The sequence below is a fragment of the Mustela nivalis genome (genome assembly GCF_964662115.1).
Source record: "Mustela nivalis genome assembly, chromosome: 5".
Taxonomy (NCBI): Eukaryota; Metazoa; Chordata; class Mammalia; order Carnivora; family Mustelidae; genus Mustela; species Mustela nivalis.
In genome coordinates this window covers 56,858,046-56,882,154 of record NC_139024.1, presented here as the reverse complement: position 1 = coordinate 56,882,154, position 24,109 = coordinate 56,858,046, and the positions used below count along the sequence as shown (strand labels likewise).

Sequence of the window (24,109 nt, the reverse complement as noted above, 5' to 3'; positions counted from 1 at the left end):
GTGGCTTCACAGAGAGCATGGCTTAAGGGAAAGGCTACTCTGCTTTTCTAGTTCTGGTGCGACCCCACCCCCAATCCCTAGCTTAAGAAACCTCATTATATACTTTCTCAGGGCACACCAGCTAATACAGCCCTGCCTACTCCTAGTTTGACATTGACATTCACTTTCTGTTCTGATGCTCCACAGTTCTGGGACACTGTTGTCCATTCACCTTAAGGAAATCTGCTCTGACCAGGTTTGCTTAGCATATCTTTTAGGAACTCCCCAAGAGTCCATGCACACTTTTATTGTCGCCCTCACCATGTTTCACTGATGTTAGCTCTTTACCTCTCTGTCTTTCCCCAGGAGACTTGAACTCCTCAAGGATGCATCTGTTACTTACTCAGAGTTGTTTGCATGTGGCCTGCGCAAAGGGTAACAATGGATCTTCAATAAATATTTGCTGAACCCAACAGTTGGCTGGTTATTTGTGTTTACGTACTTATGTTGTCCAGATTGTTGCTCTATCCGTGCATTAAAAGCAGATCCCAAGTAGAGAGCTTTTGCAAACCTTTGCTAATGTGGCTGTCGCATCTGAAATGTATTCAAGTTCAACTAGCACCAAGAAGGGTTAAGAAACTGGTGGGTGGCTAAATGAAAGTGACCAAGCTTAAGGAATACATTTGAGGAACACTTTGGGGAATTCATTTGTATTCTTATCTGTATAACATCCTTCCCATATCAAGTTTGATTAGCTTGGTTAAGTGGTGTAGTATTAACATTCATGCTTTACAATGCTTAACCAATTGTTTATTCATAGTGTTATTAGTTGGATGGCGACTTTGTTGCTTGCTTTTAAAGGCCACAGGATGGAGACAAATCATGACACCTCCATTTCCCCCAGAAGAATTACAGAATCAGATTTCAGTTTCACAAAAATAACTAAAAACAAAATATATGCCCTTATATGAAATGTCAACCAAAATTAATAGTAATCTATTTCCCTTAGAGCGTGAACTGGACCCAAACAATCAATTAGCAGTAAGCGTGTCAAAATGTACAGGACACAGGTTGCTAGGTGCTTTAATCATAATTTTATTTGCCCAAGGCATTTGAATAAATGAGATGAAATGTTGCCTCAAGTCCCTGAATCTTTGATAGATAATTTCTGGACCTCCTGCTGAAATAGTGTTGGCTAATCTTCTGCAATAAATTCTCTTCGTGATTGTCACAGCCTGTAGTAATAGATGACTTTTTCTCCCATATGTTACTACGCCTGAGTGCAGAGAGATGACACGCAGGCTGTGTGTATGTCTGTGAAAATGCAGCTGTGTGCGGGTTTTTGTTTTTGTGTGTGTGTGTGTGAAGAAAAATAGCTTTCTCCAGAGATTCTGCTGAAAACCCCATTCCTTCTCCCAAATAGCAGGCACTTGATAAATATTCATTGAGTCACACTCCATTTTGTGTTATAGATTGGTATTCCCCACATCTGTAGGATCGGAGAGCAGAGTGGAAGGGTGATTAAACTAGGAAGAAAAGTCTGGTATGATATCGTAGCAACACAGTCATAGGTGGATGTCCAAATTGGCGATTAGAAACACAAAGCACAAATAAGCTTTAAAGATACATTTCCTTAGCTTTATAGAAGGACACAGGCAGATGCTTTAACAAATGCAGCATCATCTCATGGGGGCCCAGCAGCTACTCAAGTACATAGGTCCTCTCTCCTGCTTTCCCACTCAGAGCACATGCAGCTGTTGAAGACAGGAGCCAAGTCTTCCTCACATCTTTTATGCTGTTCTAGTCACATAGGTCCAAGTCTTGCCAGCTTTCAGCTCCACAGCCCAAGTGTGCTTCTACAGATGAGGCGTAAATACAACAAATCTAGTATAATATTCCAACTTTATCTTAAAGCTGCAGTTTTCAAGGAAGCAATGCAGCGAGAAGACATTCTGTCCTGCAGCAGCCCACGCCTGATGAAAACCCTTGACACAGGTATTAGTTTCCATATCACTTGAACTGCAAAAATAGGTAAAAGAAGTGATTTTTAAAAAGAGAATTCTATTTTCCACTGACTTTCATTGTCCAATTGGAGAGGTGCTCATGGGGGAAAAAATCACTTTAGTAGAATGAGATGAAAATTTCAACCATCAAGGAAGGGTTTAAGATGGTTGATCAATCCCACAGAAAAATAATTGTCTGTGCATGTAACTGAACAGACAATTGACTGCTTGAATTAAAACCCATAGAGTTTCTTCTTCGCAGTGCCTTTCAACTCTTTGCCTGGTTCTGGATACTTGAATATCTCTCCCAGTCAGAGAGATCTCTCTCCTGCCTAGCAACCCACTTACACTTCTATAATCAGGATGATTACCTTTTAGTGGAAAGCTTAATTTTGGTACAATGCTAACATAGGTCAAATTATTCAAAATGGGGTACTCAGGGAAAAAAATCACTAAAATATTATGAATAGTGGAAACATAAAATTGTAAGGATTAATTTATGTGATGTTACTAAAAAATCTTTATAGTGTAAAATTTATCATGATCTCCCTCAAACCCTTGGCTAAAAAATGTTGAGAAACATGGATTATCATAATTCATCTATGTCTGCTTTTCCTGTTATGCAAATTGTCATTTGTGGTTTCTCTTTATTAATGCTTAAATCTTTTACTTCCATTTTTTAAACTTTAATAATAATATTCCTATCATTCCCTTCAGTTTTCTCCATTTAGGGACTTTATATAATTCATACATAACTTGTAACAACACAGGTATCCCACATTCTCCATTTAAATAAAGTTTTGCTTTCAATGACATGATTTAGTAAATTGAGACTGACATCTTTTTTGTTTGTTTTTTTAATAGATTGATTATTTCACTCAGCATGTTTAACCAAATTAAAAATCTTAAATTCGCCAAACTTGCCATGAGGGGGGAAAGAAAAATACATCTTTGAGTTCATAGGATGATAAAGATTAGTGAAAGAATGTTTTCAAACAGGACCATCTAATTAAATTCTTGCTAACCGCCCTCCCACACCCTAATTACTTCAATGTCTTTCTTTCTATTGAAGAAAGATGGATTTTTCTTCCAGGTAGATCCTACCTGCTGTGCTCCAAGACAATTCAATAGCACACATGACACCACAAGATATGCTTTCTGCTTTGAAATCCTGGCAACACTATCAGAAAAATCAGTCAGAAAGTTCCCAGGTAGGTCCCATCTTGGTTGATCTGTAAAAGAGGGATCCAGGCTAGTTCTTATACCCTCGTTTTTGACAGAGGAGATGGGGGCTGAAAAATTTATGTCTCAGAAGCCACTGACCCAGCATACCTTGCAAATTCATAAATATTTTTCCCTTAATCTGAAAATTATAATTTAGTTCATATCTCCTGAACTGACCTTTATCACTTGATGAGCTCTGACTCAGCAAGCCCTGAAGAGGATAGATGGAATTTTAAAGTGCCAAATTTGATTGCAGCTAATTTGTTAATACTTATGGCCTCAATCCACAAGATGAATTATGTGAGCACGCAGCAGTTTCCAGGAGAACATTCATGAGAAGCTGAGATTTGAAGTAAGAAATGATAGCTTTGAAAAAAAAAATCACAGATAAAATTTTAAGATAACTTTTAGTGAATCCAAAGTAATATTGTGGTTATTTTGCATAATACATAAAATTTGGAAACATGCAGGCACATCCATTTAACCCACACAGTCATAAATATTTATCACCTTTTGAGATCACTTTACTATGACACACTAAGCTTCAAGACACCAATAACCATGGTCTGATACCACCTTTTAAATTAGAACAGTTAAAGAAAATAAAATGATTTGTTTCTATCCAATATACTCTTTAATTTGGTTTGGTTGTATCAAGGAAAACTGCCGTTGTTGTTGAATATGTATGGGGTTTGTACATCTTTAACCAAGATCTTAAAGTATTAAGAGCTATCCTGAGAGACTGAAATAATAGTAGAATATGATAATACATATATTAAGTGCAAACATTTTTAATAAGACCATTGGAAATCTCCTTCTGGTAGCACGTATTTTAGGCTGCTGGGAGTTAAATGGTGTTTTTCAAGTGATGAGTAGTACATGGTTCTAAAATATGACATGTAAAATGTAGAAAATGAGTGTATTCCTTGATATGGGGCATTGTTTTATAATAATATTTAAAAGTCTATGGATAATTTGCTATATCTTTTCACATTTGGTCAAGGTCAAATGAAGGCAACCTTATTGATTTAGAAGTCATCATGTTCTTAGTGAAAATATAAAACTAGAGATCTGTCATTGACTTTGTCCCTGAGTCATTAGAGACTGAGAATCGTATCAAGATTATGACATTATCCACTATAAAGTACGGAATAAACCATATATCAGCTTCATACTATGCAGACATGGTATCAAAGACTAAGAAGAGCTCATCTTAAAAGTACATCCTTAACAAATGCCAAAGCAGAAACAAAAATGATAATTTAAAGGGTAAAAAAAATCATATTTTTCCTCAAGACCAATATCTAACACATTTCAATTAATCATTAAATGAGCAGTGAATATTCATCTCCAAGACTACTTTGCATGAAGATAAATTTTATGTGTGAACAGTTTTTATTTAAGTCCACATCTATTTTAAATTGCATGAAGAAAATGTCTACTGTTTTCCCTATTTTATTGTCTTTGGGAAAAGCACTAATACCGTCATCAATACTGCAATTGCTCTCATGATTTTATAATACACATTTTATTTTCTGGTTCTCTGTAGAGCACAGCTTCGGGAATGGCAGATCTGTATAAGATACAGGAAAGATCCATTTTCATCACGGGAGGACGTAATTATTATATGGATTCCTCTTTGTCTTGATCTGACTACCAGTCCTGATAGTCATGCATATCCCATAACAAAACTTCATTTCAGTCTAATTTTGCAGAAAAGTTTGGAAAGATTATCACTGGACCCAGAAGAAAAGCTGTAGCTGACCAGTAATGTTCTGCTGGCTCTGAGCCTGACCTTGCTGAGACGGGAGGGGTGCTGGGGGTTGAGACAGGCAGGCCTGGTCATCCTGCACTGCTCATGGTGGGACCTTCAGTGCAACCTTCAGTCTCTCTATCCAGTAAACACTCTTCTGTCTGCCAGCTGAATATTTACCTTGCACTGAATTCCCATAAGAGTTGTGTTTAGAATAGTATTTCATACCCGAAATACGTCTACATTTAGAAGCATTGAATTTTTGACCTGAAAGCTAAGAGAACATTTATTCCCACCCATCACTTAACAGAGGAAGACACTGAAATTCAGAAGATTAAATGACTTTTCTGAAGCCATGAAGGTTTTTGGTGACAGGGACCGATATTCTCAATGATGGCTCAGAGCTCTTGCATTTCCACTTTCAGATAATTCTTCCTTAAATAGTTCCTAGTATAAAATCTATGGTAAAAGTCTGCATCTTTCCATCTAAGGTTTTTTTTTTTTTTTTTTTTTTTAAGTTTCAGCCATGGAGAGTTTTATATTTTATTTATGTAAATTATGCAGTGAAAGTTACAATATAGAGTTGAGGAAGAATTCGAATAAATGAATGCATCTAACGTTTCAGATCTTGAGTATTAATCAATTATATGCAACAAAAGAAACCGCCTATTAATATTTCTGAGATGTTGTAAATTCAAAGAAAGCAGGCACCATGTCTAATGAAACCCCCTGTTGCCAGCACATAGCAACTTATCTAGCACATGGTAGATACTCAATATATATTTTTTAATGACTAAAGAAAACATTTTGGTGGTAAAGTGTCAGAAAGAACCAAAATCATGCTTTCAATGTGTATTTAAAATAGTTCTCTGACATAAAATTGCAATGACAGACCCCAAGGAGTTCACATACCTTAGGGACATGTCATTAAAGAGAAGCTCAGGAAGGTGACAAAGCTGGCATATGGATCAAGGAAAGGTTTTCTCAGTTAGGAAAATCAGGGGCCTTTAAGTGTACCTGCCCGACAAATGTGCTGAGAACAAAAACAAACTCAGAAGATTGGGAAAAGGAGCAGGGACACCCAAGTAGGAAGAGACAGGTTTAAAGCAAAGTATAGAGAGAACTGGAAACTTACAAAGAGGAGATAGGATGCTGGTGACACTTGCCTAGATCTTAGTGAAGTCTGGAAATGACATTGTGGTCTTGTCTTGCTGCCAAAGCTGACAACTATAAGGAGCAAAATAATGGACTCTTGGGAGAGGAACAGGACAGGCAGGGGTAATAAACCTTTCTTCCCAAGGGATTTTGTTGTGTTCAATTTTTATTTCAACTTCATTTCTTATTGAGCAAGTCAGCAAAATAGTTCTCCTTTCAACCACTTCTGTAGAAATATGTATTCTACTGGAAAATGGAACTAGACCCAAAATTACATAAAAAGTAATGTGGTCAAAAGTGAAAGAGAGGGGGGTGGGGTTATGGACATTGGGGAGGGTATGTGCTATGGTGAGTGCTGTGAAGTGTGTAAACCTGGCGATTCACAGACCTGTACCCCTGGGGATAAAAATACATTTTATGTTCATAAAAAAAATTCAAAAATTTAATAAAAAAAAAAGTGAGAGAAACTTTTTTAAAAAAGAGAATTCATGTTAGAAATGAGATTAAATATACATTTGAAATGGAAACAAAGTATAAAAAAATTTAGAAATTAAAGCTAGGGGCACTGGGGTGGCTCAGTGGGTTAAGCCTCTGCCTTCGGCTCAGGTCATGATCTCAGAGTCCAGGGATTGAGCCCCACACCAGGCTCTCTGCTCAGCAGGGAGCCTGTTTCCCTCTCTCTGCCTACTGTGATCTCTGTCTGTCAAATGAATAAAATCTTAAAAAAAAAAAAATTAAAGCTACATTAGGGTGTCTGGGTGGCTGAGTCTGTTAGGCATCTGCCTTCAGCTTAGGTCATGATCTCAGGGTTCTGGAATGGAGCCCTACATATAGCTACCTACTGAACGGAAAATCTGCTTCTCCATCCCCCTCTGCCTGTCATTCCCCTGGCTTGTGCTCTCTCTCTGTCAAATAAAATAAATTATATCTTTTTAAAAAAAGAAGTTAAAGCTATGTCATGAAGATAAGTTACCGTATGGGGTAGGGGTGTGGTGCATAACAACAAATAGAAATAGGTTAGTGTTCTTAAAGCAAGAAAATTGAAACAAAAAGTGTTAGCAAATATTAGGCCCTCATTCTTGAGGAGTCTTGTGTACCTTGAGGATAAAGATTCCCAATTCTCTTATCTGTTGCAGATTTAGTGTTAATAAGGGAAAAAAATGAATGAAAGCAAGTGAAAGGATTTGTGTCCTAAACCCCAATGCGCATGACATAAGATTTTAGAGATTTGGGAGGAATTATGTCTTAGGAAGCTCACCTCTGAGGCTCTGATCTCAGGTAGACCCCTCCAATGAAGTCTCTTTTACGCAGTCAGTGGTTAAAGCGAGATTAAGGTTTTCTTACTCTGTGCGCACTGCTCAAATGGCGGTGAGGGATTAGAAAAAAACCTACATTTTCCTTCAGTCTTCTTTACCCAGGTTGTTGCTGAGATGCCTCATTTCCTGAAGAAACAAAGCCTGAGGGAAATACATGAACACTTCTGCAGTCTCCGGAAAAAAAGTTTTCAATGTTTTGGGGTGTGGCATGTCCAACAAGCTAAGAGGTTGAAATCTTCATGGAATGTAACCTCAGAATGCTGTGAGGTGCTCCCAAAGTTTTTGAGACCGATCATGAGATAAAATGCTAAAAATATGTTGGGACTAAATTAAAAGGAAGGTCAGGACACAGCCATGTCTGAATGGGAAATATAAAGCACAGTGAACACAAACTGATAATGCTCATTTATTGCTCTTCCATTTTTCTTTAAAGGAACAAGCAATAAAATTGAAATGAATGAGCCAATTTTAGACCTAATTTTCATACAGCATCATTTCTCCTGAAGGTTCACCAAAGGTAGAAATCAAAGAGAAAAATAAATACGAAACCAACTTATTTCATCCTCAACCCAACTCCTTGAAGGAAGACTCTAGATCTTGCCTGAGGGACCCTTTTTAAAATACAAATTCTGAACTACAAATTTTGAAGCATGCATTTTATTTTTATGTGCACATGCTCTTAACTTGATGTTAATGCAGAGCTCAATAACCATACCCACATATGAAAACACGCACACACACACTCATAACCAAATTTGCATTCTACTCTTTCTCTCTGTGTCTCTGTGTTTTTCTTTCTCTGTATATCCATCATCTATCTATCTCACTTACCCATTATCTATCTACCTATATTTATTGATTGATTGATAAGTCATTTAAAAAATGGTTTCATTCTGTGCTGGATAGTTTTTTTTTTTTTTCCTCCTCCTACTTGGATCTATCTTTTTCTCATTGGCATATATGTCTGCTTTAATTTTTTCTTTGGAAATAAAAATTGTTGTTTGACAGAGATTATTAATAGGTCCTATATGATTCTCTCTTTGGAAGTTCAGACTGTCCAGAGCAGTGAAAGGTCTGAAATTTCACCCCGCTTGCCAACTAAAAAGGTAGCTAGTCATAATCTTATGGATACTAGCAGAAGACATGGGACCCTTGTATCAGAGACAAAGGACCTTATTATTCATGGCATGGCAGGCTTTATAGGCTTCATGTTCACGTTGATTTCCTTTGCCCCCTGGTCCCAAATGGGTCACACAGAGGAGCCCACGGGGACGTAACACACACAGTGGTTCTGTGTCTCAGGTGATGAACTTGAGCTGAGGAAACACAGTCTTTCAAAGAAGCTGTCAACAGACAATGCTCAGTCTTTGCCCCATAGATGACATCTTTACTACCCTGGACAGCAAAAATAGTCTGTCCTCTACCCCAGACGGAGACACTCTATTTTCTAAAGTTGTTTACTTTACAAACATCGTTGAAAAGATATTCCAGAAAGAAAGACTATCCATGACTTTCAGCAGAAATATGAAAGACCCAAAGAGAATTGTCTCCCGATACAGACTTGTTCTGCAAGTTCTCTGCAAATATGCTCCAATTGTTCATATTATTAACAACCCAAGAGATAAATACGTATCACTTCACCTGTCAGATTCCACTAAGTTCTCTTGTCAGATAATAATTCTATTTTTCTTTCTTTCCCTGCTCCTCCTCCTCCTCCCCTTCCATCTTCTTTTAAAAATCAGTCCTGGGACAGAGGCATCCTTCTCTTGCTTCTGTGTTCTATCCTTAACACCCTGAACAGTTGTTCCAGCACGTGCCACATTTGTACAGTCTATTTTCTCTTTCTTACCACCTTTCCTCTTTCTTAGTTCTTGGCAGAACATTCCAATTCCAGTTTTTATTTGTTGCCAATGCCTACTGCAACTGATGAGCCAAATTGTCTGTGCTTTTCAGATCTCAGGAGGTGGGGATTCTAGCAGCTTCTGATTGCTTTATCCTTGGATTTTTTTTTTTTTTTACATATTGCGCAGTGTTCTCCCCTACTCTTTCAAGATTCCTCTGAGTATATACATTCATTTATCTTATGTTGCTGACAAAGGTCATACTCATAATGCATAAAAGTAATCTCCAAGTACCTCTGTGAATTACAGGGTTCAAATGCCGTGTTCTGCCCAGATTTCTAAATCTAAGAAGGAAGAGGGTTTTAAAATTTATTTCTTTAATTTTTATGCTACAGGAAGGTAATGCAAGTGATAATAAACATACCCTAACTTTTACATTCGGAGAAGTTTGTACCCCTTCAAAAATAAACTCCTTGGACGTCATAGACTTCCTCTAGTTTCGCTGTTTTTGTTTGAAACATTTCCAGAATTGTCTTTGGGATTGAATACACATTTTGTGGACTATCTTCGGCAGTAACCAATCTTTAATCTTTAATACTGAATTTCATTTTTGATGATAGCTAAAAGCTACTTAGAGCCCAATAAAAAAAAAAGTAGATAGGCAAATATGGTTAAAAAAATGTGAATGTGTGCAAGGAAACAGATACCCTTATGTGGTCATCAAATCAGCCTTGAACACAATTCTAGCAAAGGAGCTCCAAGTGTTCCAGGTTTCTGGCACTTTGGAAGAAAATAACAGTAGTTCTTCTTTCCAAAAAGATCGAGAGCTTCTTCACTAGAAGTATAAATGATAAAGAATTATTCAACTGGATTCTTTTCTTTTTGTACTATTTCTCTAACAGGAAACATGTCTAAGCTTAAGAGACTATATCAAAATGGAGGGATTTTTGTTAGTGAGTATCATCTGGGTATTGCCAGAGACAATGAAACCACTTGCAGAGTTGCCTACATTACTGATAAAATGGCTGTTAACTTACCTGACTTTTATATACTTCCCATCCTTCTTTGCTTTGTCTCGTTTTTGAAAGACAGTGTGTTGTTCAATCAGAAATAATAAACGTTTAGGAGTAAATCTTATCATTCACATGACATTGAGTTAAATTTAAGGAAGTCACTTAACCATTCAACCAAAATTTACTCAAATACAAAAATGAAATAGTAACACTTGATTTACAGGACAGGTTTTAGATTAATGAGATAGCATATATGAAGGTGAATGGCACAATTCAAAGCAAATCGATGTTCTAGAAGTCTCCTCCTACCCGCCTTGGTCGCCATTGAACATTTTACATATCAATTCAATATTTCCTCTACAATTCAGAAATAGGTTGAAACCTCTAAGTTCATGATGGCTGAGCTGCCATTTATTCTCAAAATGCCTGTCTTGGGTCAGGGAAGGGCCTATTCCTGCTAGCACCTTCTCTGTGTAGAATATGGTTGGGTGATTATAACGTGATGGGAATAAAAACTAACCTCCCAAACTACTGTGCTGGGCTTCAATCCTCTGATGTTGGGCACAGGATTTAAAAAGAGCTTCCCCCACTGTGTAACCACCTCAGTGGAGGACCCATCAGGAAAAAAGAAGGCCCCTCTTCAGTGGAGCAATGGGAAGTCATCAGAGCAGTGGAGCAGGAAAATAAAGGAATTCTTCCACCTATGCACTTTTTTGCTTCTCCCCTGGGTGGCACACAGGGAAACCACACTTTAGGGGAGTGGGGCTCTTTAGCTCAGTAAGAGTTGGGCATCTGGTGGGTGTGCAGCTGGAGACAGTGAATGAAGCACTGGGGAAAAGAAGGTTTTGAAGTTTTGAAGATCCTTCTTTCAGACTGATGAAAATATTCAAAGATTTTGTGGGGCATGAGCATTGCATAAATGTGCCCCTTTGGCCTGGGTTTTGCCTGAGTCCGATCTTGCAGGAATCTAAGGGAGATCACTGGAAAGATCTGGGGCCAGCAGAGGTGAAGAAAGTAGCATCCAAAATTCCGACATATAGTCCGTCCTTTCAAACTTTTAGAGTCATTTCAGTCCTTGGGGGGCTGGGCAGCGGGAGTTGGAAGGGTGTAGTTAAATGCTAGTTTAAATAGATGTACATCATTGAATCTTGAAGGTGTAGGGAAGGAAATCATAAATGGGGTACTGTTTCAGCTTGTCCTGGCACCATTGTTCTGTCCATGCTTCCGTACCCTGAGATTGTCAGGAACACGGCTCCAGTGCCCCGGGATGAACCATGAAGCTCTCAGCAAGAGGGAAAAGAATGCAGGCAAAATAGGAATTGGGGGGAAAAGAAAAGTTGGGGTTCAAGGAGAGGCCATGGCAACTGGTATCTAATTCCTGCTATAAAAGTTGTCTTTTTCAATAAGCCTAGAATCCTTGGGCATTCCATGTTTTCAAAAAAGGCACGAATGCAATCTCTGCTCTTTAAAATCATAAATACCACTTTTCACCAGCAGAAGTGAGTACATGTCTGAGAAAAAAATCCTAATACTTTTCTACCGATGAGGTTCCTGGTAACTGATCAAGAATCAAAACAAAAACATAAAACTTCAACTCAGTTAAGAAAATGAAAGAGGGGTGCCTGGATGGCTCAGTCGTTAAGCATCTGCCTTCCGCACAGGTCATGATCGCAGGGTCCTGGGATCGAGCCCCACATCCAACTCCCTGCTCAGCAGGAAGCCTGCTGCTACCTCTCCCACTCTGCCTGCCTGTGTTACCTCTCTCTCTGTCTTTGTTTCTGTCAAATAAATTAATAAAATCTTAAAAAGAGAGAGAGAGAGAGAAAGAGATCTTCATTCATTAAGAAAAAAAATAAAAGAGAAAAAAAGTCAGGTGGATGCCACAGGGAACTTACCTCTTAAAAAGATTTAAGGTAACAAACAAAAAGGAGAAATTAGCAGAAGACCCTAAAGTGAATATGAAAAATTAGACTCTAATTATCATTATCTTATACTTAAAATTATAAATATAGGTAGACCTTCCAAGAGAAAAATGTGTGTTTTTTCCTTTGCCTGCAGTCCCTGGACTGTAATGAGAAAACTCCCCCCAACTGGTTACTACATGTGGACCTCTGTCTTCAGGGCAGAGAAATGTGATTCCTAGCTAGGACTGCAGGGACAGATGGAGTTCTTGAGCCCTGTGATTTCCCATTCATGACCTCGACCTCTTGTTGGTCTCTTGGTCTGGCTTTGTGACCAGACCCTTAGCATTGCACATGCTGGTTGTGTGAAGGCTGCTGGTTTATACTGTCTGTGTTTGTAATGAAGGATCACCCCAGTGGGAGCGCTGGGAAGAATTCTTAATAGTTTATTCCTGCAGCCCCCACGGGCTGTAAATCATATTCACAGGACTTGGCTTTCTCTGTCTGTGGCCTGCCTGGCTGATGGTGTGCAGGACAGGGGACGAGTAACTGTTCTGCATGCAATTTCTGAAACTCAGCACATTTTAGGAGCTTTCTTCCACCTTTACCATTTTTTTTTTCACAGTAGCATTTTAAGGTGACTAGAATGCCAGTGAATAGCTCTGGAAGTGCATTGCTGAACAATGTGGAAAATCAATAGCCCGTTTCAAGGACTGTTTAATTGCACAGGACTTTCTTGACGGCTCCTCATAGTTCCTGTAGTGATTTTTTTTTTTTCCATAAAGCCCAGCACTTTGGTGACTTTTAAAATTTTTATCTATGAAATTCCAGTGGCTGTCCAAACTTCCAAAAATGTTTGAGATTCTTTTTGAATTGGAGATCAAATTTTTTTCTAGTACTGATTGCGGCCTCCATTCAAAGACATAGGTCACATGTGATGTACCCAGCCACCCAGGTGCACAGGCAAGACCTTAAGGGTCTTAGCTCCCCATAGCCCCATCACAAACCAGTCCATGGACTCTGGATCCCTATCAGTCATTTATCTGCCCTGGGTTCTCCATACATACAAGGAAGGAGAGAGAAACAAAGAGAGAGAGAGTAGGAGAGAGAGGGAGAACAGGACAGAAAGAGGGAAAGAGAGAGAGAAACTGAGATTTATTTTAAGGAATTGGCTCACATGATATTGGAGGCTGACAAGTCCAAAACCACAGAGTAAATCAGCAGGCTGAAACCCAGGCAGGATTTCTTTAACAGTCTCAAGGCAGAATTCCTCCTTCTCTGAGAAACCTCACATATTTGCTCTTGAGGCCTTCAGCTGCACGAGTCTCGCCCACATTTTAAAGGTTAATCACTTTACTTAGAGTCAAGTGATTACAGATTTTAACCACATTCACAAATCCCTCAGACCAAACAACTGGGCACCATAGCCCAGCCACACTGACATATAGAATTAACCATCATAATATGCAAACTACTCCAAGGCCCTTCACTCATCTTTACCTTTGCTGCTATTATTTGTGTTTAAGCTGCCAGCGTCCCTCACCTGGACAGAGGCAACAGCCTTCTAGCTTCTCTATATGGGGAAGTTTACAAGCTTACACTATAGCACCAAGCAAGCCCCCATCACAAGAGCTTACATTGGTAAGGGTTTTTTTCTGGCTCACAATGCGTATTGCCTATGGCTCTGCTCCATGTATCTTCTTTACTCAAGGATCCAGGCTGAAGGAAATACTCCTATTTGGGACACACTGCTCTCGTGGCCAAGAGGAAAGAATAATGGAAAAACTGCAAAATGGCTCCTAGAACTTCCATTCTAATGTGGCATTGATTATTCTGCTCATACTTTATTGGTCAAAGAAAGTGATAAGGTCAAGATTCCAAGGGGAAAGAAGGTATATTCTTTTACAGGGAGAACTGAAAAATATTTAGAAACAAAAACATATTTGCTATTATCTTTCTTCAATCTACTACTATTCCCCACACTGTAATCAGTGGTGTCTTTAAAATAAAATTGGATTGTGTCAGTCCTCTGCTTAAGAAAATGGTCACTTCTCTGTTGTCAGGGTTCTTCAGGGACACAGAACTAATAGGATGTGTGTGTGTGTGTGTGTGTGTGTGTGTGTGTGTGTGTGTGTGTGTAAAAGAGATTTATTATAAGAAATTGGCTCATATGATTATGGAGGCTGGAAAGTCCCAGGATCTGCAGGGTGAGTCAGCAAGTTTGAGACTCGGTAGAACTGCAGGTGTAGTGCCTGTCCAAATACCAGTGGACTTGAAACCCTGGAAGAACCAAGGTTTAAGACTGAAAGCAGGAAAAAAACGAATGTCCCAGCTTGAAGGCAGTCAAGCAGGAAGAATGATCTGTGACTCTGGGGTCTATGCAGGTCTTCAACTGATTGGAAGAGACCCACATTAAGGAGGGCAATCTGCTTACTTACAGTACTGATTTAAATGTCAATCTCATCCAAAACACCCTCAAAGAAACACTCAGAATAATGTTCAACCAAATATCTGGGTGCTCAATGAACCACTCAAGTTGGCACATAGAATTGGCCATCGTAAAGGAATTCTTAGATTCCCAGCATGGTTAAAATAAAACGCAAACTCAGGGCACCTGGGGGGCTCAGTCAGATAAGTGGCTGACACTTAATTTCAGCTCAGGAAATGACCTTGGGGTCCTGGGATTGAGCTCCACATCAGGCTCTGCCCTCAATGGGGAGTCTGCTTGAGGATTCTTTCTCCCCCTCTCTCTCTGCCCCTCTCCCTGTTCATAAACATCCTCTCTCTCTCTCTCTCTCTCTCTCTGTCTCTCAAATAAATAGATAAATCTTTACAAATAATGAAATCCAAACTTCATTGCATGACCTCTAAGGTCCCACATGTCCTGATCCTTTTCATTCTCCAGCCTCATATTAGGCCAAATTCCCACTTGTTCATTCTATTCTAATCACAGTACCATCTGCCCATTGCTGAAGCATGCCAATCTCTTTGCTGCTGTATTATTTTTATATCTGCAGATCTCTCAAACCAGGGTCACTCTTCTCCCAGCACCCATATATTTCACATGGCACTACTGGATATTTCCCACTTTTCTGGTCTTCTTTTAAATGCCTCTGTCCTAGAGATGCCTCCCGTGATAATTCCACTTAAGGTGTACTTCTAACCCAGTATTTCTATTAAAGCATCTTGTTCATTATTTTTTTTAAACTTTTTAAAGTAGGCTCCATACCCAGTGTGGGGCTTGAGCTCATGACCCCGATCAAGAGTTGCATGTTCTACTGACTGAGCCAGTCAGGTGCCCCAGCACCTGTTTATTTTTTCATTGTCATTTTTCTTTACCTAAAATTATTTTAATTTTTGTATCTCTCTTTTACTGGATTTCAGTGCCACGAGGATTATTATCATGTCTGTTTTCCTCATGATTGCACACCCAACCATAACAGTTCATGCTGCATTGTAGGCATTCCACAAATATATATAAATAAATGAATAACTGGATGGGCCATGGGAATGCAGAAATGACTAAGGCTAATTTATTTGTCCTAAGTATGATTGTAACTCAGTCAAAATGGAAGACAATTTTAAATAGAAAATAATTAAATACTTTTAAAATTCTCCATAAAGACACTTTTTAAAAAATACTGAGTTAGTTCCAGGAGTTTTTGAGTTTTGCTTGATTATTCCCTCTTTCAGTGATACTTCAGAGAGGTCAGATGACAATCTTGTGATAACCCCAAAGTTTCTTTAATTCTGACTAATGATTTTATGAAACTAATAAAAAGACTGACTTCACTTTGGTAGAGAGTTTCTGGATTTCATATTTAATGATTTATTTTGTACTGTACTGGGGTGGGTTAGAAATATCACAAAATTCATGGACTCTTCTGAGTTACATTCATCCATCAGACCATTGTCAAATACAAATATTGGTTTCCAAGCCCTAGTTTCCATTGTCAAAATTACAATGACAAATAATATCTCCCTTCCAATGTGCTTAGCACACACAGATCTCAGCCCACTGAAAATTTCAGTGATCCATATCTCTTCTCAGAGTCTGTGAGGTAAGATGGGGAGTCTTGGCAGGTCAGCTCAGAGTGAAGGAAACCTTGCCTATGAAGACTGGGAGGTTCCAGTCACAGGACAGGCAGAAATCGAGGATATTTGGTCACATAGTTTCAGGACCAAGACTTTAGAAACCTGGAGAACTAGTGAGAGCAAAATAGTACAGACAGTTGAAAGGAATTAGGTTAGAGTTTGAAATATGACTAAGGAATAGGGAGAAAAGGCCAGAGATAATGAAGTTAAGAGAGTTGAGGTTCGGGGCATAGCAGAATCTACAGGTCTAGTTTTATAGTGAATGAGACTTAAGTCTTATCCGATTAGAATAAGCTAGTCCGACCTAAATAACACCAGTGTTGGGAATGGGGCTTCTGTGCAAGAAAACGGGAAGGTTATAGAATTGTGCAGTAGATCTTAGACTTTATTATGTCCTCTGGGAATTAAAATAAGAGGTCACTATTTAGGTGATAATGCCTTCACTTTATAGCACTGATATAATACCCTTTTATCCAAATGATACTTATCTACATAGGTTGTACCTCTCACAGCCATTTAATAGATGTGAACGTTGAAGGTAAAAATGGTTTAAATCATTGAATTCACCCAGGAAGTTGGAGTGGGAGCATTACATAGACCTTGTGATATCCAGCCCAGAATTTCATCATTTCTAATAGAGACCTACAATCACTAAATATTAAAAGTGTGTAATACATTCTCACCAGCTTCACTTGCCTAGAAGATTTGGGCATCTGCTGTGCCCTCCAGGAGTTTGGTCAGGAAAGGCCAGACATGATTCTAGACTGGACAATACCCTCAAAATGTATTTTCCTAAATAAAATGCAATTGGGTATCTTCCCTCTTATCTTGTGAATCTGAGCTTTCCTAGTTATTCAAATTTCATTTTCATTCCCACCTGTGACTTGATTCTCCTTCCCTTTTAAGATAGATTTTGTAATGGTCTTCACGTGGCATGATGTTTATCCTTATGCACAGATGGAGTAGGTAGCTGCCAACCAACTACAATTTGAAAAACAGGATGACCTGATTCTCCTACCCCTGTCATTTCCGCTACCAGCCTGGATGCCAAGGTAAGATACTGCTGAGACCTTTGTGAAGCTACAGTTACCCCCAGGAAAGGAAATGCAGGAAGTGCAATGAACCATCATTAGTCATTAAGACGATCTCAAAATCACTTCAGCAACTAAAGGAAATCACAATAATGGCTTTCAGTGCACACTCACGTTTTATATACTAAAAATAAGCATTTCCTTCTTTAAGAATAGTTATGAAAGAGGAAGTTTCTTTGGGAAAAAGAAGAATCTATTCTAAAAACTTTCTATTGTGAATCTCAACTTTGACAAGAATTAGAAATCGAATAATTTGGGAAGATTTTAAAATCTTTGTTCCTTGTCTGCATCCAAATAGTGTGTCTGAATCCCTGTAAATGGAATGGTAGCTCCAGTAACTTTTCTAAAGCTCCTCAAGAAATTCCATTGTGCAGCCATGATCAAAAACCACTGCTCCCGATGTCTTCCAGAATAAATAAAATAATGCTTTTAAGCATTTTTTTAAGAAAAAATTTATCCTCAAATGGAATTTAAAGATTGTGTTATTTAAAACATGGAGTTAAGTCACTCATTGGTCCAAAATTCATGGGGCTGGGGAGAAGGAGGCAATGCCTTCATTTGTATGGGGCTGTAATGGTTGTCTTTTTTTTTTCCCCCCCACTGGGTCATAAGGTATTTCTATTTTTAATTTTTTTTATTTTTTTAAATTAATTTTTAATTTATTTTCAGCATAACAGTATTCATTGTTTTCGCACCACACCCAGTGCTCCATGCAATCCGTGCCCTCTCTAATACCCACCACCTGGTTCCCCCAACCTCCCACCCCCCCCACCACTTCAGACCCCTCAGATTGTTTTCCAGAGTCCATAGTCTCTCATGATTCACCTCCCCTTCCAATTTCCCCCAACTCCCTTCTCCTCTCCATCTCCCCATGTCCTCCATGCTATTTGTTATGCTCCACAAATAAGTGAAACCATATGATAATTGACTCTCTCTGCTTGACTTATTATTTCACTCAACATAATCTCCTCCAGTCCCGACCATGTTGCTACAAAAGTTGGGTATTCATTCTTTCTGATGGAGGCATAATACTCCATAGTGTATATGGACCACATCTTCCTTATCCATTCGTCCGTTAAAGGGCATCTTGGTTCTTTCCACAGTTTGGCAACCGTGGCCATTGCTGCTATAAACATTGGGTTCTTCTTTTCACTACATCTGTATCTTTGGGGAAAATACCCAGTAGTGCAATTGCAGGGTCATAGGGAAGTTCTATTTTTAATTTCTTGAGGAATCTCCACACTGTTCTCCAAAGAGGCTGCACCAACTTGCATTCCCACCGGCAGTGTAAGACGTAATGGTTGTCTTTAACAAACTTGCTAAACTGCGAGAAGAGAAAGGAGACCCAAAGAAGAATAATTAATTGTAGTGGTGTTGATAAGAAGTGGATTTGAGCCATAAGATCTTGTACTGAATATTATATTGTACTGAATAATATTTCTTCATATGAATAAGAAGGAAAACTGATAAGGGCATGTCAAGTTTTATAGTATAGTTCTTTCCAGTTTTTGTTTTTGTTTTTGTTTTTGTTTTTACTAAGTTACAATATAACTTACTGGAAATTTTCTTATTTTTAGTGTCCAGTGCTTCAGGTTTCAACAAACTACACAGTATGCAACGACCTTATAAAGCAATTTTCTTATCCCCCACCAAGTGACCCCCTGTCTGTTTGTAGCCAACCCTTCCCCCCACCAGTAGACTCTGGCAATCAGTGATCTAGTTTCTATTCTTTTCATTCTTCCTTCCCTGAATGTGGTATAAATGGAGTCATGCAGGTTCATTGTATTCTTAATAGGAATATGCTGATAGGAAGTAATCAATGTGAGTATGTTGTGCAATAAGCCCTGAAGTGATCGAGTATCCCTGTCTGAAAGAGGAACCAAGGGGGCTCCCCTACCTCGAAGCACTTGGCGCCATCTGTACACATGGGAACTAGGAGGATCTGAACTGCTCAGGAGGGCAGAATTTACTCATTTAAACCAAATTGGGTGATCGAAATGCTGAAATTAACTTAAAGAAACAGTCACATAATGAAACCCAGAAAATAAAACACAAGACATAGATGGGGTGTGTATGTGTGTGTGTGTGTATATATATATATATATATATATATATATGGTTTTTTTTAAGATTTTATTTATTTATTTGACAGGCAGAGATCACAAGTAGACAGAGAGGCAAGCAGAGAGAGAGAGGGAAGCCGGCTTCTGCTGAGCAGAAAGCCCGATGCAGGGCTCTATCCCAGTACCCTGAGATCATGACCTGAGCTGAAGACAGAGGCTTTAACACACTGAGCCATCCAGGCACCCCAGAAGGGGTATATTTTTTAATTAATAAAAGAATAAATGATTATGATCACTTTAGGAAAGCAAGAATAGTAGAAAATTCAGAAACAAAGGTAAGCAAATTGAAGGAAAAACCTACAACCAGCTGCAATAAAATCATGGTATTTTTCTAGACTTTAAAAATATTTCACACAGAGTTATCACACACATTCTTCTAAATACATACAGAAATACATTTTTTTTTCTTCAAAACTGAGAGGTTTTACATGCTTTTTTATAAAAGATCTTTTTCTCAAACTTTTTTTTTACTGAATTATGAATAGTTTCTTTGTGCTAGCAGCACGGGGTAGGGGTTAAAAGCAGAGTCATCCAGAACATGGACTCATGAATCAGACAGACCTAGCTATTTTCTCCACTCCTCCACTTACTAGATATGTGACCTTGAGCAAAATGCTGAACTTCTCCAAGCTCCATTTTTCTCATTTTCAAAAGAGAGACAATTATATCTAATTTGTATATTTGATGTGAGAGTTAAAATAAAATGAGATAATGCATGAACAGCACTTAGTAGTATAATGCCTGGAAAATAATAATGGTTCAGTTATTCTACCAAGTTAATGAACAAGAAAAACTCAGGATGTAATTAAAATAAATGTTTTGTTTTTGTCTCCCATTGCCACTTCATAAAATGTATTCATCCCCAGTCTCAAGCTGAAATTGTTTACAGTCCTCCTGGCTTTTCTGTTCATTTATAGGTAACTGAGTCCTAGGTCACTGCAAGGAGCAATATATTCTCATTCAGAAATTGGGTTGTGGGGCACCTGGGTGGCTCAGTGGGTTAAGCGTCCCACTCCTGATTTCAGCTCAGGTCATGATCTCAGGGTTGTGGGATCAAGCCTCAAGTTGGGTTCCAAGCTCAGCACAGAGTCTGCTTGAGATTCTCTCTCTTCCTCTCCCTCTGCCCCTCCTCCCATTCATTCTTTCTTTCTTTCTCTCTCTCTCTTTCTCTCTCTCAAATAAGTAAATAAACCTTATAAAAATAAGAGAGAGAGAAATTAGGTTGCTACTCTCAGATAATAACCATAATTCTTGGCTTCAGGTTCTTCCCAGCCTTTACTGCTGGAAGGCAGCAATGGAAGATGTAGTTATGATAATGCCTCTTCCTATTTTTCTACTTTGCTCTTGGTCTCCTTGCCCTGACCTGCCATGCACTTTCTGACACTTGGCATTGAGGAGATAGTAAGTATGTAAGACAAGTACTGCTTGAACTTGTTCCAGACAGACTTGGGTTCTTGGGGCCAGTGGACGGCTGCTTCTCTTGGGGACATTTTGTTGAGCTCTTAGAACACTCTCTGGATTGTCTGTCCTGCAGCTTTCTCAAACAGAGGAATGCATTCTGGTGCATACTCTTCAGCTCTGGGAGTCTGGCCTTTACTTCCAGATTCTGACTGCTTTTATTCCTCTGCCCCTTTTGCAGTCATTTGGAATAGCTCCCCTTTGACATCTGAAAGCCTTTCTCTCCTTCTGGTACGCATCCCTTGCCCCACTGGCCTTGCAGGACCAAAGGTGTTAGGAATAAAGAAATGAAGTCAGTGTTTTAACGACAATGAGAAAACTAATTTCAATGTATTATCTTCATGGACCAAACTGGGAATGATCAGTGATTTACAACAAAGCTCATCTGATTCCAAAAATCTTTCCATCATATTTTTCTTATAAATGCATAGTCAGTATTCAGTAAGTATTTGCTGAATCTGTATCTACAGCCAGGTAGAAAAGTGACTATCAGGAGCTCTGGAAAATAAGGAGGACCTCTAAAATTAAGTAGCAAGTGATTTTTCTCAAATATTTGAGAGAACCATTTGCTGTTCTGCCAAACTATAACTGAAGCAATTTCTTTTGAGCATTAACTCAGATGATCCATGATAATTCTTCCCTATTCTTTTTTCCTCTCAAACACTGTGCACTCATTAGCTATCACAGAGTAAATACTCTCACTAAATGAAACACCAATATTATACCCCAGCCACCTGACTTCTGATAATAAAGGACCACCTAACTTGAGAACAGTCCAGCTAAATAAAATACAAGCTGTACTAATGCCACAGCTTTGGCTCTGATTTAATTTTTTACTGCCCAGTCAATGTTCCTTGTTAGCCACTGCTCATTTTAGTTATAGCATATTAATTCCATGCCTATCTCCACTCCTGACTTGACATTTGACTAAAATAGTTGGAGAGTAGGGGAATGGTTTCAAGGTTTTGATTTTCCTTTTCCTCACTCAAACATTCTCACTAGGGAAAGTATCTGAGGGCAATTTTTAAAAGTGGGTGCAGACTTTCATTTATCTTCGAGTTCCATTATTCTGCCCACACAGTGCCTGGCTCCCATCCTGTGTCGTCCCAGTGCCTCTGGCTGGTAACAGCCTCACAACCTGGCTGCAAAGTTGCCCAAGGCAGGTAACATTCTGACCCAGGAGCAGCAAATAGAGGTCAAAAGAAACATGGTATATTCAGCATTCTTTTGACATGCTGGAAGCTTTATTTCATGACCCTAGATAATAAACATTCAAAAGCTATGTGTCCTCAGGCAAGTAGAATTCTAAATGACTAGTTTTATTCATAAGCCTGGCCCAGTAAAATTCAATTATTCTTTCTCATCTATCCTTTCAAAGGGTTAACCTTCAAAGATGGGGAAGGTATGTACTATGGTGAGTGCTGTAAAGTGTGTAAACCTGGTGATTCACAGACCTGTACCCCTGGGGCAAAGAATACATTATATGTTAATAAAAAATAAAAAATATATATTTAAAAGAAAAAAAAAGATGGGTGCAGCTGGTAAAAATTTTACTGAATGTTTCAGCAAAAACTTTATAAATGCTTTCCATGTCTATTTAATTAAATATAATGAGTATATATTAAAAAAAAACCATACCTTTTCTAAATGTAATGTTTTGTTTTGTTTTTGAAACTCATTAGGATTCTTGTGGTTGCAAGCAATAGAAACACAACTAGAACTGGTTGAAACAAAAAGAGAAAGAGTACCAGAAGGGTATCCCAAAGCATCCCAAAGCATAATACCAAAAGGTATTATGGAACCAAAAGGCATAAAGTCCGATGGGCTCCAGAAATAGGCTACAAGATTGGGGTTCTTATGAAAAGCTTGGGATACTCCTTTGTGTCTTGTATCTAGCTTTTCCCCATGGAGGTACATTTTTCTTTCCTTGTGCTGCCCCCAGGTCCACACAGCAAAGCATAACTTTCAAAAAGTGTTCACATTTTATATGTTGTAACTGAAGCATCCAGGGACACTCCCTGTCCCCAAGCTCCCAAGGCAGAGATCATCTGGTTAAGTTTAAGTCATGTATTCTCGGGGCGCCTGGATGGCTCAGTGGATTAAAGCCTCTGCCTTCGGCTCAGGTCATGGTCCCAGTGTCCTGGGATCGAGCCCTGCATCAGGCTCTCTGCTCGGCAGGGAGCCTGCTTCCCTTCCTCTCTCTCTGCCTGCCTTTCTGCCTACTTGTGATCTCTGTCTGTCAAATAAATTAATAAAATCTTTAAAAGAAAAAAAGTCATGTATTCTTCCAGGAATAAACTGTGGCTGGGCTTACTGGGTCATGCTGCAAAATAATCACTTCAGTTTCAGATCAATGGATTGGGATGTTCTGGTCAGTTTCCAAAAAATTTGAGGTATTTTCCTTTAAAAAATTTGTGGGTTGTGTGGGTATTGGGAAAACCCAAATGTTTTGTACCTTGGACTTTTCACATAGTGAATACTAAGTTGCTAAAATTTGAAGCAGAATTATGAAGACAATTGAGTGAATTGATGGCAGAATTAAATACATATAACATTGTCACCAAATTAAAACACTACTTGTGTCTATTTTGGAAACAGTGTACATAACAAAGTTATATAACAAGAGTTAAATGTTAACTCTGGAAATTTTTTTCCCTCAGTTGAAATCTGACTCCACTATTAAGTAGCAGTGGGACTGTTCTGGGTCCAAGTGTCCTCACCCGTGCAATGGGGATATTGGCATTATCCATTTTGATGGATTTTCATGAGATTAAAGTGAATTAATATACATGTAAAGTGCTTTTAATAGTGCCTGGCCCGTAGGAGCACTCAAAAATGTTAATTTCTTCTGCTTTTTTCTTTCTGATGTTTAACACGAGAAATCAGTTTCACCTTTTCCTCTCCACTCTAAGTAACTGTGGAATAATATAAGACACAATTTTTGCTGCATCTGTGTAGACTCTGCTCTTTATGTGGCTAATAAAGGCATTAGTTGCTTTTAGTGAGATGTTAGATCACTCAAAGTCATTAAACTCTTTAATAAAGCAAACAGCAAAGAATTGGGCAATATCCAATAGTCAGATGGGGTCTTGAATTCTATCTTAACTTTATGACTTCAAATGAATCTATATGACTTTGGGGATTTCTCTTTCACCCA

General features: G+C 38.6%; 1 long non-coding RNA gene across 1 annotated transcript; it reads right to left on the bottom strand.

The window, feature by feature from the left end:
• Nucleotides 1-1,361: 1,361 nt before the first annotated feature.
• On the bottom strand, nucleotides 1,362-7,509 carry LOC309864082. The gene is made up of 3 exons (XR_014311375.1): nucleotides 7,373-7,509; nucleotides 3,384-3,572; nucleotides 1,362-1,998 (listed from the first exon to the last, which is right to left on the bottom strand). It is a non-coding gene; the product is annotated as an uncharacterized lncRNA (long non-coding RNA).
• Between the last annotated feature and the right edge of the window lie 16,600 nt (nucleotides 7,510-24,109).